Source organism: Oncorhynchus keta, chromosome 18 (assembly GCF_023373465.1).
Source record: "Oncorhynchus keta strain PuntledgeMale-10-30-2019 chromosome 18, Oket_V2, whole genome shotgun sequence".
In the NCBI taxonomy this organism is placed as follows: domain Eukaryota; kingdom Metazoa; phylum Chordata; class Actinopteri; order Salmoniformes; family Salmonidae; genus Oncorhynchus; species Oncorhynchus keta.
In genome coordinates, this window is record NC_068438.1 from 48,942,460 (window position 1) to 48,963,205 (window position 20,746).

The 20,746-nt window shown below is 45.6% G+C and overlaps 1 protein-coding gene across 1 annotated transcript in view; it reads left to right on the forward strand.

The window, feature by feature from the left end:
• The first annotated feature begins 1,343 nt into the window (after window positions 1-1,343).
• The window catches only part of LOC118381030 (rho guanine nucleotide exchange factor TIAM1-like), a 267,860-nt gene continuing 248,457 nt past the window's right edge, over window positions 1,344-20,746 (forward strand). The window contains 1 exon segment of the mRNA XM_052468677.1: window positions 1,344-1,528. The gene's annotated coding sequence lies outside the window, so the exon portion shown is untranslated.

The following is a 20,746-nucleotide window of genomic DNA, read 5'->3' on the forward strand; positions in this document are numbered from 1 at the left end:
TACAACTACTGCTACAACTACTGATACAACTACTGATACAACTACTACTGCTACAACTACTGATACAACTACTGATACAACTACTACTGATACAACTACTACAACTACTGATACAACTACTACTGCTACAACTACTGCTACAACTACTGCTGCTGCTACAACTACTATTGCTACAACTACTGATACTACAACTACTGATACAACTACTACTGCTACAACTACTACTACTGCTACAACTACTGATACAACTACTACTGCTACAACTACTGATACAACTACTGATACAACTACTACTGCTACAACTACTGATACAACTACTACAACTACTGATACAACTACTACTGCTACAACTACTGATACAACTACTGCTGCTGCTACAACTACTATTGCTACAACTACTGATACAACTACTACTGCTGCTACAACTACTACTGCTACAACTACTGATACAACTACTACAACTACTGATACAACTACTACTGATACAACTACTGCTACAACTACTGATACAACTACTACTGATACAACTACTGCTACAACTACTGATACAACTACTACAACTACTGATACAACTACTACTGCTACAACTACTGATACAACTACTACTGCTACAACTACTGATACAACTACTACTGCTACAACTACTGATACAACTACTAATAAAACTACAACTACTGATACAACTACTACTGCTACAACTACTGATACAACTACTACTGATACAACTACTAATAAAACTACAACTACTAATACAACTAATAGTCCTGTTCTGTGAGCCCATGAGGCCTATCACTTCTTGGCTGAGCCGTTGTTCATCCTTGACGTTTCAACTTCACAGGAACAGCACTTACAGTTGAAGGGGCAGCTCTAGCTTGGCAGACATTTGACAAACTGACTTGTTGACTATGACGGTGCCACGTTGAAAGTCACTGAGCTCTTCAGTAAGGACATTCATCTGCCAATGTTTGTCTATGGAGATTGCATGGCCGTGCGGTCCACTTTATACACCTGTCAGCAACAGGTGTGGCTGAAAAAGCCGAATCCACTAATTTGAAGGGACGTCCACATACTTTGGATATTAGTATATTTTAACTAATAAACGTTCAAAAGGACCATCTCGGGTTAAATCTTCATTGACATTAATTTATCACGGACATAGGTTGCTACTCCCCCCCACATAGAGTGCACCTAAACAACCTGACCATTACGACATGTCTATTCGATCAAATAAACCTCACGTAACAAATGAGCAATACATAAAAAAAAAAAAAAAAAATTGACACGCTCTCATTGACCTGCATACAAAAATTCCTCACTTCGTGGGTTTATTTCCGTGGACAGATTTTGGGCGGAGTAAAACCTCTCGCTTCGCCTCTTCCTCTCTGTAGTGGCGTAGAAACAACATGGTAGCGGCAACAGACGGAGCTTTCCGCGGCACAGACTAGCGATGCCATATTCTACACAGCGCGTCCAATTCACCGCATACACTGGACGACAACCACAATAGTCAACAGCGAGTAATGAACAGGTATGTTTTGATGCATAATGTTTGTTTTCTTCTCATGTGGTGGGGATAAATTAGCCTGATGTTTGACGCCGAGATATCTCCCCCCCCTAGGTCCTAGAGACCGGGGCCAATAACCGTGACCGTGTCAATAACAAGGCATAACGCAGATTTATCTTTCATAGATAGGCTACCGTTTGTCTAATTGTTTAAGACAGGCTAAACTCACAGGTAGGATGTCTGGCGTTTGTCAAATCCAGCCATCAAAGCTGAAATGACTGCATACGCCATGTAGCCGACACTTGGTTTACCATAAATAATGGATACATGCATGTGCGCGCCCATTCAATGCCCTAGCATCATGTTCAATGCCTCCGTCACATGAAGGGCACCTATAGCATTTATAATGTATAGGCTACATTGAGCAATAGTTAACATCCCAATATGTTCCAGTCCCCGCCCCGGTGAGAGGTAAACCCCTCCCCAGTGTGATGTCTCTGTTGTATCTTCGTCACTGACCAGAGAAGCCCAGGGTGACTCTGACAAAGAGACACAGACTATTCATCACATGCATGCCTTGGTACAGGTTTCCCCCCAATTAAACTTGACACCAGTCTATTGTAAGCTATTGATTAAACCAAATACACACGCAGGACATAAAAGACAACCTGTAGAATAATAAGCATTGATTGTGTTGATTTTGACAATGTAGTTGGAGACCAGCTGTAGTACTCATGGTCATATCATGAACGAATGGTCTCAGAATGACTTGTGTGTGTGTGGTAGAAGGAGGATGGACTAAATATCCTGCAGATTAGATTAGATTTGGAACACTGTTAGATCCTTGTCTGTCTTGTCTACCACTGATGTTTTGGGGACAAGTCCTCAGCATATCATCACCAACAACCCTGGTACAAAAAAACTGAGTTAGTCATTCGTTACATCCCAAATGGCACCCTATATAGTACACTACTTTTGACCAGAGGTCTATATAGGGAATAGGGTGCCATTTGGGACTGCACCTTTGACTAATTTGTGCAGCAGCATTTAACATGGTGACCTTGTTGGAGGATGTAGGCTAACAGAATTATCACTCTCTGTATCTGAGAACATGGGCAATTCCACGGTAACAGAATCATCACTCTCTGTATCTGAGAACATGGGCAATTCCACGGTAACAGAATCATCACTCTCTGTATCTGAGAACATGGGCAATTCCACGGTAACAGAATCATCACCCTCTGTATCTGAGAACATGGGCAATTCCACGGTAACAGAATCATCACTCTCTGTATCTGAGAATATGGGCAATTCCACAGTAACAGAACGATACTCCGACTCGGATTGTATATCAGAAAAATGTATTAACGAAGATTTTAAAGTTAAACAAACCATACAACTCTATATCTTAGGACAATTTATAAAAATAATTTCCATGGATAATTTTACAGAAGCACATTTTACTTAAAGAACAGTGCAGATTTTTATGTATTTATTTAATTTAACCTTTATCTAACAAGGCAAGTCAGTTAAGAACAAATTCTTAATTACAATGACGACCTACCAAAAGGCAAAGGCCTACTGCGGGAACGGGGCCTGGGATTTAAAATAAAATTATACAATATAAATATAGGACAATTGACTTTTGTGGAGCGATGGGTAACGATGCTTCGAGGGTGGCTGTTGTCGATGTGTTCCTGGTTCGAGCCCAGGTAGGGGCGAGGAGAGGGACAGAAGCTATACTGTTGCACTGGCAATACTAAAGTGCCTATAAGAACATCCAATAGTCAAAGGTTAATGAAATACAAATGGTATAGAGGGAAATAGTCCTATAATTCCTATAATAACTACAACCTAAAACTTCTTACCTGGGAATATTGATAACTCGTGTTAAAAGGAACCACCAGCTTTCATATGTTCTGAGCAAGGAACTGAAACGTTAGCTTTCTTACATAGCACATATTGCACTTTTACTTTCTTATCCCAACACTTTTGTTTTTGCATTATTTAAACCAAATTGAACATGTTTCATTATTTATTTGAGGCTAAATTGATTTTATTGATATTAAGTTAACTTAATATCACTTTTTTTTTAAAAATAAGTGTTCATTCAGTATTGTTGTAATTGTCATTATTACATTAATCGGTATCTGCTTTTTTGGTCCTCCAATAATCTGTATTGGCGTTGAAAAATCATAATTGGTCGACCTCTACTACATAGACCTAAGCCAACAACATAGCAACACAACATAGTATCATCACATAGTAGTATCACAAAACATGGTATAAACATTATTGAGCACAGTCAACACCAAAACAGGCAAGAAGGTAGAGACAACAATACATAACGCGAAGCAGCCACAATTGTCAGTAAGTGTGCCCGTGATTGAGTCTTTGAATGAAGAGATGGAGATAAAACTGTCCAGTTTGAGTTTTTGTTGCAGCACGTTCCAGTCGCTAGCTGCAGCGAACTGAAAAGAGGAGCGACCCAGGGATGTGTGTGCTTTAGGGACCTTTAACAGAATGTGACTGGCAGAACGGGTGTTGTATGTGGAGGATGAGGGCTGCAGAAGGCATCTCGGATAGGGGGGAGTGGGTCCTAAGATGGTTTTATAAATAAGCATCAACCAGTGGGTATTGCGACGGGTTTACAGAGATGACCAGTTTACAGAGGAATACAGAGTGTCCTATAAGGAGCATTGGTGGCAAATTTGATTGCCGAATGGTAGAGAGCACCCTTACCTGCCGATCTATAAATGATGTCTCTGTAATCTAGCATGGGTAGGATGGTCATCTGAATCAGGTTTAGTTTGGCAGCTGCGATAGAGGAAACCAAGTCTAGATGTAACTTTAGCCTGCAGCTTTGATATGTGCTGAGAGAAGGACAGTGCACCGTCTAGTCATACTCTCAAGTACTTGTATGAGGAGACTACCTCAAGCTCTAAACCCTCAGAGGCAGTAACAACACCTGTGGGAAGAGGAGCATTCTTCTTACCAAACCACATTACCTTTGTTTTGGAGGTGTTCAAAACAAGGTTAAGGGTAGAGAAAGCTTGTTGGACACTAAGAAAGCTTTGTTGTAGAGCATTTAACACAACATTCGGGGAGGGGCCAGCTGAGTATAAGACTGTATAAATGGGTGAGAGCACTTCCTACTGCCTGAACTATGTTGTTGATGTAAATTGAGAAGAGCATGGGGCAGAGGATTGAGCCTTGGGGTACTCCCTTGGTGACAGGCAGTGGCTGAGACAGCATATTTTCTGACTTTATACACTGCACTCTTGGAGAGTAGTAGTTAGCAAACCAGGCCAAAGACCCCTCAGCGACACCAATAATCTGTCCCACAAGAATGGAATAGTCTACTGCATCAAAAGCTTTGGCCCAGTCAATAAAAATAGCAGCACAACATTGCATAGAATCAAGGGCAATGGTTACATCCTTAAGGACCTTTAAAGTTTCAATGCCACATACAAAACCTGAGCGGAAACCAGATTGCGTACCCGAGAGAATACTATAGACATCAAGAAAGCCAGTCAGTTAGTTATTGACAAGTTTTTCCAACACTTTTGTCAGTTAATAAACAGGACAAAAATAGAAATAGCACTATAAGTTAGGATCAGCTTGTTCTCCCCCTTTAAATAAAGAATGAACCAAGTAATGGGAACCTCCCTAGAAAGGAGAGACAGGCTTGGCAATGATAGGGGCAGCAACCTTAAAGAAGAAAGGGTCTAAACCATCTGACCCAGATGGGGGTCAAGTTTAACTTCGGGCTAGGGGTCCCGCTAGCGTGAAACTGGGGGGCACACAATTCAAATAAATAATCATAAATATTAAGGATTTTAAACATGTATGTACATATAAGTGTCTTATATAGTCTGAAATCTTAATTTCTTGTTTAATCTAACTGCACTGTCTGATTTACATTAGTTTATACAGCGAAAACATGCCATGCGATTGTTTGAGGATGGCGTCCCACATCAAAATATTTTTCCACTGGCAAAGGTTTCATACATAAACCATATATAAAGATAAAATATTCGCTCACTTTTTGAAAATCTTCCTCTGATTTGTCATCCCAACTATAACATGTAGTGTCGTTTTGTTAGATAAAATCCTTCTTTATATCCCAAAAAGTCAGTTTAGTTGGCGCCATCGATTTGAGTAATCCACTTGTTCAACTTGCAGAGAAAGGAATCTGAAAATCTACCCCTAAACTTTGTTTCAACAAGTCAAAATACGTTTCTATTAACTCCTCAGACGCCCTAAAATGTAATCAAACTATAATATTTATTTCGGAAAGAAGTATGTTCAATAGGAAAACGATTTTAGCAGGTGCGTAATGTCTTCATGGCACGTGCAAACACGAATTTCCAAGACTGTGTCCCTCCACTATAATGTTTATTTCCTATTCATTTTGGAAGTTACAAGCTTGAAACCTGGAACATAGACTGCTGACACCCTGTGGAAGCCATAGGAATTGCATCCAGGGAGCTAATTTTCAATATGAGCTTTCTCTTGCATTTCTAAGAGGATGGTCTCTCTCAACAACAAAAAACTTCCGGTTGGTTTTTCTTTGTTTTTTTTCCTACCATATCTATTGTGTTATATTCACCTACATTATTTTAACATTTCTACAAACGTCAAGGTGTTTTCTTTCCAACGGTACCAACTATATGCATATCCTGGCTTCAGGGCCTAAGCAACAGGCTGTTTACTTTGGGCACATCAGTCAGGCAGGAAGTGGAGAGAAAAAAGGGGCCTAGCCCTAAGAAGCCCGTTTAGCACCTCGGACTCAGTGACTGCCTGGAGGGAGAAACTTTGTACAGGGGCAGGGGAAAAAGAGGGAGAAGCATCAGGGATAGTCGCACTGGAAGAAAAATGGATGCAAAGTTCGATAACAGAACGATGTCACAAACAGCACGAACAGTCATTCTGTCATTTTTTGTGGGAATTGTTATAAGTAGTCCGTTGTGCATGGTTTGTTTAACTTTGGTTTTGGTTTGACATACATTTTTAAAGTGAGAAATGTGAGTGTCAGCATCATTCTGTTACCGTGGAATCGCCCATATAGGGACCTTTAATGACTGTGACCTTCCAGGCTAGCTAGCTGCATCAGGATCTCATCCCCTACTGCTCTCTCAACAGTCCAGACATTATTGCAGCAATGCTATCCAGACCCAAATGGTTGGCCCTGCCCTGGCCCTGTCTTGGCCTTGTCTTGGCCTTGTCTTGGCCTTATCCTGGCCCTGTCCTGGCCCTGTCCTGGCCCTGTCCTGGCCTTATCCTGGCCCTGTCCTGGCCTTATCTTGGCCCTGTCCTGGCCTTATCCTGGCCCTGGCCTTGTCCTGGCCTTGTCCTGGCCTTGTCCTGGCCTTGTCCTGGCCTTGTCCTGGCCCTGTCCTGGCCTTGTCCTGGCCCTGTCCTGGCCCTGTCCTGGCCCTGTCCTGGCCTTGTCCTGGCCCTGTCCTGGCCTTATCTTGGCCCTGTCCTGGCCTTATCCTGGCCTTATCCTGGCCCTGTCCTGGCCTTATCTTGGCCCTGTCCTGGCCCTGTCCTGTCCTGGCCTTGTCCTGGCCTTATCTTGGCCTTATCTTGGCCCTGTCCTGGCCCTGTCCTGGCCTTATCCTGGCCCTGTCCTGGCCTTATCCTGCCCCTATTGCTTTGTAATTGCATAGTAACATTACTGTACACAATTATCGTGAAGCGTTACCGACAGTGCCTTCAGAAAGTATTCATTTCCTTTGACTTCCATGTTTTATGTTACAGACTGAATTCAAAATGGATGACATTTATTTTCTCATCCATCGACACACAATACTCCATAATGACAAAGTAAAAACATGTTTTTAGGAATCTTTGCAATGTATTGAAAATGTAAATACAGAAATTAGAATCACCTTTGATTTACAACTGTGAGTCTTTCTGGGTAAGTCTCTAAGAGCTTTGCACACCTGGATTGTACAACATTATTCTTAAAAAAAAAAATCAAGCCCTGTTAACTTGGTTGTTGGTCATTGCTAGACAAATATTTTCAAGTCTTGCCATAGATTTTCAAGCAGATTTAAGTCAAAACTGTAACTCGACCACTCAGGAACATTCACTGTTCTTGGTAAGCCACTCCAGTGTAGATTTGGCCTCGGGTTTTAGGCTATTGTCCTGCATAGCTCTACTCCCTTTCTTTTTATCCTGAAAAACTCCCAAGTCCTTAATGATTACAAGCATACCCATAACATGATGCAGCCACGATTATGCTTGAAAATATGGAGAGTGGTTCTCCGTAATTAAACAACACTTTCTATTCAAGACAAAAATGTTGTTGCTACGTTACAGTATTATTGCAGGATTACTTTACTGTCTTGTTGCAAACAGGATGCATGTTTTGGAATATTTTTATTCTATACAGGCTTCTTTCTTTTCACTCTGTCATTTAGGTTAGTATTGTGGAGTAACTACAATGTTGATCCATCCTCAGTTTTGTCCTATCACAACCATGAAACTCGAACTGTTTTAAAGTCACCATTGGCCTCATGGTGAAAATCCCTGAGCGGTTTCCTTCCTCTCCGGCAACTGAGTTAGGAAGGACGCCTGTATCTTTGTAGTGACTGGATGTATTGATACACCATCCAAAGTGTAATTAATAACTTCACCATGCTCAAAGGGATATTCAATATCTGCTTTAAAAAAAAACACATCTACCAATAGGTGGCCTTCTTTGAGAGGCATTGGAAAACCTCCCTGGTCTTTGTGTTTGAATCTGTGTTTGAAATTCACTGCTCGACTGAGACTTTATTGACAATTGTATGTGTGGGGGTACAGAGATGAGGTAGTCATTACATAATCATGTTAAACACTATTATTGCATACAGAGTGAGTCCATGCAACTTATTGTGACTTGTTAAGCACGTTTTTACCCCTGAACTTATTTAGGCATCACCTTAACAAAGGGGTTGAATACTGACTGACTCAATACATTTCAGATATCCATCTTTCATTTATTAGTAAATATTTTCAAAAACAAAAAATAATTCCACTTTGACATTATGGGATATTGTGTGTGTGTGTGTGTGTGTAGGATGGTGACCAAATGACCAATATCTACATTTAATCCATTTTAAAATTCAGAACATGTGGAAAAAGTTAAGGGGTGTGAATACTTTCAGAAGGGACTGTATAAATCTATAATTGCTGCAAGTGATAAGTTCAAATGTTTGCCTTAGTTCTGCTTCGTAGAATTAGTCAATTTCGATGTTAAAGCCCCGCGAAAGTCCAATGTCTTGTCCAGGGGGTGTACTTGTACATCATACTGCCTCACGCTACAGAAACAGGATATGGGCTCCTGATCTATAGGCTGTTCTGTCCAGGGGGTGTACTTGTACATCATACTGCCTCACGCTACAGAAACAGGATATGGGCTCCTGATCTATAGGCTGTTCTGTCCAGGGGGTGTACTTGTACATCATACTGCCTCACGCTACAGAAACAGGATATGGGCTCCTGATCTATAGGCTGTTCTGTCCAGGGGGTGTACTTGTACATCATACTGCCTCACGCTACAGAAACAGGATATGGGCTCCTGATCTATAGGCTGTTCTGTCCAGGGGGTGTACTTGTACATCATACTGCCTCACGCTACAGAAACAGGATATGGGCTCCTGATCTATAGGCTGTTCTGTCCAGGGGTGTACTTGTACATCATACTGCCTCACGCTACAGAAACAGGATATGGGCTCCTGATCTATAGGCTGTTCTGTCCAGGGGTGTACTTGTACATCATACTGCCTCACGCTACAGAAACAGGATATGGGCTCCTGATCTATAGGCTGTTCTGTCCAGGGGGTGTACTTGTACATCATACTGCCTCACGCTACAGAAACAGGATATGGGCTCCCCATCTATAGGCTGTTCTGTCCAGGGGGTGTACTTGTACATCATACTGCCTCACGCTACAGAAACAGGATATGGGCTCCTGATCTATAGGCTGTTCTGTCCAGGGGGTGTACTTGTACATCATACTGCCTCACGCTACAGAAACAGGATATGGGCTCCTGATCTATAGGCTGTTCTGTCCAGGGGGTGTACTTGTACATCATACTGCCTCACGCTACAGAAACAGGATATGGGCTCCTGATCTATAGGCTGTTCTGTCCAGGGGGTGTACTTGTACATCATACTGCCACACGCTACAGAAACAGGATATGGGCTCCTGATCTATAGGCTGTTCTGTCCAGGGGGTGTACTTGTACATCATACTGCCTCACGCTACAGAAACAGGATTTGGGCTCCTGATCTATAGGCTGTTCTGTCCAGGGGGTGTACTTGTACATCATACTGCCTCACGCTACAGAAACAGGATATGGGCTCCACATCTATAGGCTGTTATGGCTCGGACAAGGCTGCTTGCTTTTACTTTTCAATGTCGGTGTACAAAGTACTGCAATAAGACTGCTCGGAGGTCCTGGAAGCTCTGTGAATGTGAGTTGTCTGTATTAACTCTCTCTGTGAATGTGAGTTGTCTGTATTAACTCTCTCTGTGAATGTGAGCTGTCTGTATTAACTCTCTCTGTGAAATATGAGCTGTCGGTTCTAACTCTCTCTGTGAAATATGAGCTGTCGGTTCTAACTCTCTCTGTGAAATATGAGCTGTCGGTTCTAACTCTCTCTGTGAATATTCTCTTTCCGACCCATCAGTAGGTACGAGGTCAAGTTACCTGGGGGTGATCTAAGGTGGGAGAGAGTGGAGGGATGGTGGGAGGGAGAGGAAGATACGGGGGGTTGTTATGAGTCTCCTCTAGAAGAGCCTCGGAGTCCTGAGGGCTGTAAATTGAGAAGATGAATGACAACAAAACCACTAGCTTCATACACACAGAGTAGGGGGTGTCTCTTATCTCGGGGCGGCAGCGTAGCCTAGTGGTTTAGAGCGTTGGACTAGTAACCGAAAGTGTTGCAAGGTCAAATCCCCGAGTATGGGGTCCTACATACACTCGAGTATCTTTCTTTTCTTTATTTTTTAAAATCTTTTTATCTTTTTATCTTTCTCTCTTTCTCTTTTTCTCTTTTTCTCTTTTTCTCTTTTTGTCTCTCTTTCTCTTTTTCTCTGTCTCTGTCTCTGTCTCTGTCTCTCTCTGTCTGTCTCTGTCTCCATGTTGCTACTGGTTATACTCCTCTGTGGCTTGTAGCCATGAGGCCCAGGCCATATTGGAATGGCCTCTTCTCTTGGCATTTACCATGCTTGTGTCCCAAATGACACCCTATTCCTTGTTTTAGGGCCCATAGGGCTCTGGTCAAAAGTAGTGCACTATGTAAGGAATAGGGTGCTATTGGGGACACATACCTCATCTCCAGCTACCGTCTCATACGTAGGCTACTGGAGGTAAAAGCAGGAGCTTTCATTTGAACCACACGAAGAAGAATGTTGTCTGCAACATTCATCTGATCCATTCTCTTTTCAAAACAGTTGAGGACTTGTCTCCTAAACAAACTGAGGTTTTGTTATTTTCTTGTGTAAAATCCTGTACTCCCCAAACACAGACGATTGCTTGAAATGTGCATATTTTAGATCATTTTTAAAGTAGTTTGTCTGTCTGTTTTTGAAATAATATTTTATCCCACGTTCACATGACTGCTTGGTCATCTCATTTGCAAAGTGGAGCCAAGTAAATGGTTTTAGTGTTGTCGATGAGTGTTCTGTTTGTTCTGTCCAGCTGCAACGTTGTGTACGTCTCGAATGGCCCCCTATTCCCTATATAGTGCACTACTATTGACCTGAGCTCCATGGGGCCTGGTAGTGCACCAGAATGGCTTAGGGTGCCATATGAGATGCACATGTTGCTGTGGTTCTGTTTGTTCTTTACACCAGCCAGACAACAGTCCATTAGTCTGATTTCTAGTTGTTATATATATATATATATATTTCTTTTTTTTTTTACAAATGGACTCTTTAATAAAAATCATTATAAAGCAAAAATCTTTTTAGCGTTTTGAAATGTCAAAAATTGAAAAAAAGGCCAACACTCACTGGCTATACACTGAGTATGGGGTCCTACATACACTGTAGTATGGGGTCCTACATACACTGTAGTATGGGGTCCTACATACACTGTAGTATGGGGTCCTACATACACTGTAGTATGGGGTCCTACATACACTGTAGTATGGGGTCCTACATACACTGTAGTATGGGGTCCTACATACACTGTAGTATGGGGTCCTACATACACTGTAGTATGGGGTCCTACATACACTGTAGTATGGGGTCCTACATACACTGTAGTATGGGGTCCTACATACACTGTAGTATGGGGTCCTACATACACTGTAGTATGGGGTCCTACAGACACTGTAGTATGGGGTCCTACATACACTGGAGTATGGGGTCCTACAGACACTGGAGTATGGGGTCCTACAGACACTGGAGTATGGGGTCCTACAGACACTGGAGTATGGGGTCCTACAGACACTGGAGTATGGGGTCCTACAGACACTGGAGTATGGGGTCCTACAGACACTGGAGTATGGGGTCCTACAGACACTGGAGTATGGGGTCCTACAGACACTGGAGTATGGGGTCCTACAGACACTGGAGTATGGGGTCCTACAGACACTGGAGTATGGGGTCCTACAGACACTGGAGTATGGGGTCCTACAGACACTGGAGTATGGGGTCCTACAGACACTGGAGTATGGGGTCCTACAGACACTGGAGTATGGGGTCCTACAGACACTGGAGTATGGGGTCCTACAGACACTGGAGTATGGGGTCCTACAGACACTGGAGTATGGGGTCCTACAGACACTGGAGTATGGGGTCCTACAGACACTGGAGTATGGGGTCCTACAGACACTGGAGTATGGGGTCCTACAGACACTGGAGTATGGGGTCCTACAGACACTGTAGTATGGGGTCCTACAGACACTGTAGTATGGGGTCCTACAGACACTGTAGTATGGGGTCCTACAGACACTGTAGTATGGGGTCCTACAGACACTGTAGTATGGGGTCCTACAGACACTGTAGTATGGGGTCCTACAGACACTGTAGTATGGGGTCCTACAGACACTGTAGTATGGGGTCCTACAGACACTGTAGTATGGGGTCCTACAGACACTGGAGTATGGGGTCCTACAGACACTGGAGTATGGGGTCCTACAGACACTGGAGTATGGGGTCCTACAGACACTGGAGTATGGGGTCCTACAGACACTGGAGTATGGGGTCCTACATACACTGGAGTATGGGGTCCTACATACACTGGAGTATGGGGTCCTACATACACTGGAGTATGGGGTCCTACAGACACTGGAGTATGGGGTCCTACAGACACTGGAGTATGGGGTCCTACAGACACTGGAGTATGGGGTCCTACAGACACTGGAGTATGGGGTCCTACAGACACTGGAGTATGGGGTCCTACAGACACTGGAGTATGGGGTCCTACAGACACTGGAGTATGGGGTCCTACAGACACTGGAGTATGGGGTCCTACAGACACTGGAGTATGGGGTCCTACAGACACTGGAGTATGGGGTCCTACAGACACTGGAGTATGGGGTCCTACAGACACTGGTCCTACAGACACTGGATGGGGTCCTACAGACACTGGAGTATGGGGTCCTACAGACACTGGAGTATGGGGTCCTACAGACACTGGAGTATGGGGTCCTACAGACACTGGAGTATGGGGTCCTACAGACACTGGAGTATGGGGTCCTACAGACACTGGTCCTACAGACACTGGAGTATGGGGTCCTACAGACACTGGAGTATGGGGTCCTACAGACACTGGAGTATGGGGTCCTACAGACACTGGAGTATGGGGTCCTACAGACACTGGAGTATGGGGTCCTACAGACACTGGAGTATGGGGTCCTACAGACACTGGAGTATGGGGTCCTACATACACTGGAGTATGGGGTCCTACATACACTGGAGTATGGGGTCCTACAGACACTGTAGTATGGGGTCCTACAGACACTGTAGTATGGGGTCCTACAGACACTGTAGTATGGGGTCCTACATACACTGGAGTATGGGGTCCTACAGACACTCATGGGGTCCTACAGACACTGGAGTATGGGGTCCTACAGACACTGGAGTATGGGGTCCTACAGACACTGAGTATGGGGTCCTACATACACTGAGTATGGGGTCCTACATACACTGTAGTATGGGGTCCTACATACACTGTATGGGGTCCTACATACACTGGAGTATGGGGTCCTACATACACTGGAGTATGGGGTCCTACAGACAAGTATGGGGTCCTACAGACACTGGAGTATGGGGTCCTACAGACACTGGAGTATGGGGTCCTACAGACACTGGAGTATGGGGTCCTACAGACACTGAGTATGGGGTCCTACATACACTGGAGTATGGGGTCCTACATACACTGGAGTATGGGGTCCTACATACACTGGAGTATGGGGTCCTACATACACTGGAGTATGGGGTCCTACATACACTGGAGTATGGGGTCCTACAGACACTGGAGTATGGGGTCCTACAGACACTGGAGTATGGGGTCCTACAGACACTGGAGTATGGGGTCCTACAGACACTGGAGTATGGGGTCCTACATACACTTCCTACACTGAGTGGACAAAACATTAGGAACACCTTTCTAATATGGAGTTGCAAACCCCCCTTTGTCCTCAGAACAGCTTCAATTCATCAGGTCATGGACTCCACAAGGTGTTGAAAGTGTTCCACAGGGATGCTGGCCCATGTTGACTCCACAAGGTATTGAAAGCGTTCCACAGGGCTGCTGGCCCATGTTGACTCTACAAGGTGTTGAAAGCGTTCCACAGGGATGCTGGCCCATGTTGACTCTACAAGGTATTGAAAGTGTTCCACAGGGATGCTGGCCCATGTTGACTCTACAAGGTGTTGAAAGCGTTCCACAGGGATGCTGGCCCATGTTGACTCTACAAGGTGTTGAAAGCGTTCCACAGGGCTGCTGGCCCATGTTGACTCTACAAGGTGTTGAAAGCGTTCCACAGGGATGCTGGCCCATGTTGACTCTACAAGGTGTTGAAAGCGTTCCACGGGGCTGCTGGCCCATGTTGACTCTACAAGGTGTTGAAAGCGTTCCACAGGGATGCTGGCCCATGTTGACTCTACAAGGTGTTGAAAGCGTTCCACAGGGATGCTGGCCCATGTTGAGTCCAATGCTTACCACAGTTGTGTCAAGTTGTCTGGATGTCCTTTGGTTGGTGGAACCTTCTTGATACACACAGGAAACTGTTGAGCGTGAAAAACCCAGCAGCGTTGCAGTTCTTGACACAAACTGGTGCGCCTGGCACCTACTACCATACCCCCCCGTTCAAAGGAACTTCAATATTTTGACTTGCCCATTCCCCCTCTGAATGGCACACAGACACAATCCATGTCTCAATTGTCTCGAGGCTTAAAAATCCTTCTTTAACTCGTCTCCTCCCCTTCATCTACACTGATTGGAGTGGATTTAACAAGTGACATCAAGAAGGGATCATTTCACCTATGTCATAGAAATAGTGTTTTGTACCCTCAGTGTAAGTTGCAATTTCAAATCAAATCAAATTTATTTATATAGCCCTTCGTACATCAGCTGATATCTCAAAGTGCTGTACAGAAACCCAGCCTAAAACCCCAAACAGCAAGCAATGCAGGTGTAGAAGCACGGTGGCTAGGAAAAACTCCCTAGAAAGGCCAAAACCTAGGAAGAAACCTAGAGAGGAACCAGGCTATGTGGGGTGGCCAGTCCTCTTCTGGCTGTGCCGGGTGGAGATTATAACAGAACATGGCCAAGATGTTAAAATGTTCATAAATGACCAGCATGGTCGAATAATAACAAGGCAGAACAGTTGAAACTGGAGCAGCAGCATGGCCAGGTGGACTGGGGACAGCAAGGAGTCATCATGTCAGGTAGTCCTGGGGCACGGTCCTAGGGCTCAGGTCCTCCGAGAGAGAGAGAGAGAGAGAAAGAAAGAGAGAAAGAGAGAATTAGAGAGAGCATATGTGGGGTGGCCCGTCCCCTTCTGGCTGTGCCAGGTGGAGATTATTTAAGTGTTAGTTGAAAAAAAAAAAAGTGTAAATGTTGGAAGAAAACCCTCATGTAGCAGATGTTTGGGGACCGTCCATTCCCCTGTGGAGGGACGCCTGGTACTGTAGGTACTGCAGCGATGTATTCAGTAGGCCTAAGCTGGAGTGATATGCGCCACTGGTTTACTATCTTGGGTAATGCATCGGTCTATCAACACGCACACATAAACACACACACACATCGCAGTGGATTCACCGTTATTTCAATAATTAACATCAGACAACCCTCATTGTAGTCAAGGGAGCCCAGTCAGCCAAGGGAGCCCAGTCAGCCAAGGGAGCCCAGTCAGCCAAGGGAGCCCAGTCAGCCAAGGGAGCCCAGTCAGCCAAGGGAGCCCAGTCAGCCAAGGGAGCCCAGTCAGCAAAGGGAGCCCAGTCAGCCAAGGGAGCCCAGTCAGCCAAGGGAGCCCAGTCATGTATCTGCTCCTAGAATACAGTCTGTTTCCTTTTCATTCACTATATCACAGCGATAGTTGCTGAATGTTAGTACATGTGTTTTAGATGGGAGAAAGAGTCTTCCTCCCAAAATGACCCAAAGTGTTTTTATGTTGTCCTGTCTTTGCTGAAAAACATTTTTTTGTTTTTATTGTAAAGTTCATTCCATTCAACTTAGCATGTCTTTTGGTGTGACAAAAGACCATAGTAGTTGGTAAAACAGGACAAAGAGATCGGGGACAAAGCTAGATTGAATTGGCCCATTATCCACATGTACTGTATAGTTCTCTCTGCAGACTACAGTGTGCTGGAGCCTGGTTTGTATTTATGAGATGTTTTCATGGAGCAGAGAGAGGTCTTCCCAGCCTGTGGCCCAAATGGAACTCTGTTCCGTATATAGTGCACTACTTAACCAGGACCCATTGGGTGCTCTACATAGGGGACTAGGATGTAATTTAGGACTTCGGCCCCAGACAGTCATATTGACACATTCTACACAGATTGGCTAATTCAACACAGGCTGATAGCCAAAGTTGTCTTGTGAGAATTATCATCTCTCCCTCCCTCTCCTCCCCTCCTCTCCTCCTCCCCTCCCTCCCTCTCTCCTCCCCTCCTCCCTCTCCTCCCTCTCCCTCCCTCCCTCCCTCCCTCCCTCCCCTCCCTCCCTCCCTCCCTCCCCCTCCCTCCCTCCCTCCCTCCCTCCCTCCCTCCCTCCCTCTCCTCCCTCCCTCCCTCCCTCCTCCCTCCTCCCTCTCCTCCCTCCTCCCCTCTCCTCCCTCCCCTCCCTCCCCTATGTCACAGAACAACAGATTCCTTTAATCTGAGGATGGATAGAGGGAGGGGCCTGTAACAGTGGGGTGGAGGGAGGGGCCTGTAACAGTGGGGTGGAGGGAGGGGCCTGTAACAGTGGGGTGGAGGGAGGGCCTGTTTCTCTACCATAATATTATAATAGTTGTCACAGAGGAACTATAGCCCCCCACCCTGTTTCTCTACCATAATATTATAATAGTTGTCACAGAGGAACTATAGCCCCCTGTTTCTCTACCATAATATTATAATAGTTGTCACAGAGGAACTATAGACCCCCCACCCTGTTTCTCTACCATAATATTATAATAGTTGTCACAGAGGAACTATAGACCCCCCACCCTGTTTCTCTACCATAATATTATAATAGTTGTCACAGAGGAACTATAGACCCCCCTGTTTCTCTACCATAATATTATAATAGTTGTCACAGAGGAACTATAGACCCCCTGTTTCTCTACCATAATATTATAATAGTTGTCACAGAGGAACTATAGCCCCCCTGTTTCTCTACCATAATATTATAATAGTTGTCACAGAGGAACTATAGACCCCCCCCTGTTTCTCTACCATAATATTATAATAGTTGTCACAGAGGAACTATAGACCCCCTGTTTCTCTACCATAATATTATAATAGTTGTCACAGAGGAACTATAGACCCCCCTGTTTCTCTACCATAATATTATAATAGTTGTCAGAGGAACTATAGCCCCCCCTGTTTCTCTACCATAATATTATAAGAGGAACTATAGACCCCCCCCTGTTTCTCTACCATAATATTATAATAGTTGTCACAGAGGAACTATAGCCCCCCTGTTTCTCTACCATAATATTATAAGAGGAACTATAGACCCCCCTGTTTCTCTACCATAATAATAATAATAATTATAATAGTTGTCACAGAGGAACTATAGCCCCCCCCCTGTTTCTCTACCATAATATTATAATAGTTGTCACAGAGAACTATAGACCCCCCCCTGTTTCTCTACCATACTATTATAATAGTTGTCACAGAGGAACTATAGACCCCCCCCCCTGTTTCTCTACCATAATATTATAATAGTTGTCACAGAGGAACTATAGCCCCCCCCTGTTTCTCTACCATAATATTATAATAGTTGTCACAGAGGAACTATAGACCCCCCCCCCTGTTTCTCTACCATAATATTATAAGAGGAACTATACCCCCTGTTTCTCTACCATAATATTATAATAGTTGTCACAGAGGAACTATAGACCCCCCTGTTTCTCTACCATAATATTATAATAGTTGTCACAGAGGAACTATAGACCCCCCCTGTTTCTCTACCATAATATTATAATAGTTGTTACAGAGGAACTATAGCCCCCCCCTGTTTCTCTACCATAATATTATAATAGCTGTCTCGGAGGAACTATAGCAGTAACTAGTAACTATAACTGTAGCAGTGGGGTGGAGGGAGGGGCCTGTAACAGTGGGGTGGAGGGAGGGGCCTGTAACAGTGGGGTGGAGGGAGGGGCCTGTAACAGTGGGGTGGAGGGAGGGGCCTGTAGCAGTGGGGTGGAGGGAGGGGCCTGTAGCAGTGGGGTGGAGGGAGGGGCCTGTAGCAGTGGGGTGGAGGGAGGGGCCTGTAGCAGTGGGGTGGAGGGAGGGGCCTGTAACAGTGGGTAGGGGTACTATAGCAGTACCAACCATACCCAGTCTAACTATAGCAGTACCCACCCTACCCAGTCCAACTATAGCAGTACCAACCCTACCCAGTCCAACTATAGCAGTACCAACCCTACCCAGTCCAACTATAGCAGTACTGGTTGGGTAGGGTTGGTACTGCTATAGTTGGACTGGGTAGGGTTGGTACTGCTATAGTTGGACAGGTTAGGGTTGGTACTGCTATAGTTGGACAGGGTAGGGTTGGTACTGCTGTAGTTGGACTGGGTAGGGTTGGTACTGCTGTAGTTGGACAGGGTAGGGTTGGTACTGCTATAGTTGGACTGGGTAGGGTTGGTACTGCTATAGTTGGGTAGGGTAGGGACTGGGTAGGGTAGGTACTGCTATAGTTGGACAGGGTAGGGTAGGGACTGGGTAGGGTTGGTACTGCTATAGTTGGACTGGGTAGGGTAGGTACTGCTATAGTTGGACAGGGTAGGGTAGGTACTGCTATAGTTGGACAGGGTAGGGTAGGTACTGCTATAGTTGGACAGGGTAGGGTAGGTACTGCTATAGTTGGGTAGGGTAGGTACTGCTATAGTTGGACAGGGTAGGGTTGGTACTGCTGTAGTTGGACAGGGTAGGGTAGGTACTGCTATATTTGGACAGGGTAGGGTAGGTACTATAGTTGGACTGGGTAGGGTAGGTACTGCTATAGTTGGACAGGGTAGGGTTGGTACTGCTATAGTTGGACAGGGTAGGGTTGGTACTGCGGAGTGGTTGCAGGTTGGGTTGGTACTGCGGAGTGGTTGCAGGTTGGGTTGGTACTGCGGAGTGGTTGCGGGTTGGTACTGCGGAGTGGTTGCAGTTTGGGTTGGTACTGCTATAGTTGGACTGGGTAGGGTTGGTACTGCTGTAGTTGGACAGGGTAGGGTAGGTACTGCTATAGTTGGACAGGGTAGGGTTGGTACTGCGGAGTGGTTGCAGGCTGGGTTGGTACTGCGGAGTGGTTGCAGGCTGGGTTGGTACTGCGGAGTGGTTGCAGGCTGGGTTGGTACTGCGGAGTGGTTGCAGGCTGGGTTGGTACTGCGGAGTGGTTGCAGGCTGGGTTGGTACTGCGGAGTGGTTGCAGGCTGGGTAGGTACTGCGGAGTGGTTGCAGGCTGGGTAGGTACTGCGGAGTGGTTGCAGGCTGGGTAGGTACTGCGGAGTGGTTGCAGGCTGGGTAGGTACTGCGGAGTGGTTGCAGGCTGGGTAGGTACTGCGGAGTGGTTGCAGGCTGGGTAGGTACTGCGGAGTGGTTGCAGGCTGGGTAGGTACTGCGGAGTGGTTGCAGGTTGGGTTGGTACTGTGGAGTGGTTACAGGTTGGGTTGGTACTGCGGAGTGGTTGCAGGTTGGGTTGGTACTGTGGAGTGGTTACAGGTTGGGTTGGTACTGCGGAGTGGTTACAGGCTGGGTTGGTACTGTGGAGTGGTTGCAGGTTGGGTTGGTACTGCTGTAGTTGGACTGGGTAGGGTTGGTACTGCTATAGTTGGACTGGGTAGGGTTGGTACTGCTATAGTTGGACTGGGTAGATTTGGTACTGCTATAGTTGGACAGGGTAGGGTTGGTACTGCTATAGTTGGACTGGGTAGGGTTGGTACTGCTATAGTTGGACTGGGTAGGGTTGGTACTGCTATAGTTGGACTGGGTAGGGTTGGTACTGCTATAGTTGGACAGGGTAGGGTTGGTACTGCTATAGTTGGACTGGGTAGGGTTGGTACTGCTATAGTTGGACTGGGTAGGGTTGGTACTGCTATAGTTGGACTGGGTAGGGTTGGTACTGCTATAGTTGGACTGGGTAGGGTTGGTACTGCTATAGTTGGACTGGGTAGGGTTGGTACTGCTATAGTTGGACAGGGTAGGGTTGGTACTGCTATAGTTGGACTGGGTAGGGTTGGTACTGCTATAGTTGGACAGGGTAGGGTTGGTACTGCTATAGTTGGACAGGGTAGGGTTGGTACTGCGGAGTGGTTGCAGGCTGGGTTGGTACTGTGGAGTGGTTGCAGGTTGGGTTGGTACTGTGGAGTGGTTGCAGGCTGGGTTGGTACTGCGGAGTGGTTGCAGGCTGGGTTGGTACTGTGGAGTGGTTGCAGGCTGGGTTGGTACTGTGGAGTGGTTGCAGGCTGGGTTGGTACTGTGGAGTGGTTGCAGGCTGGGTTGGTACTGCGGAGTGGTTGCAGGCTGGGTTGGTACTGCGGAGTGGTTGCAGGCTGGGTTGGTACTGCGGAGTGGTTGCAGGCTGGGTTGGT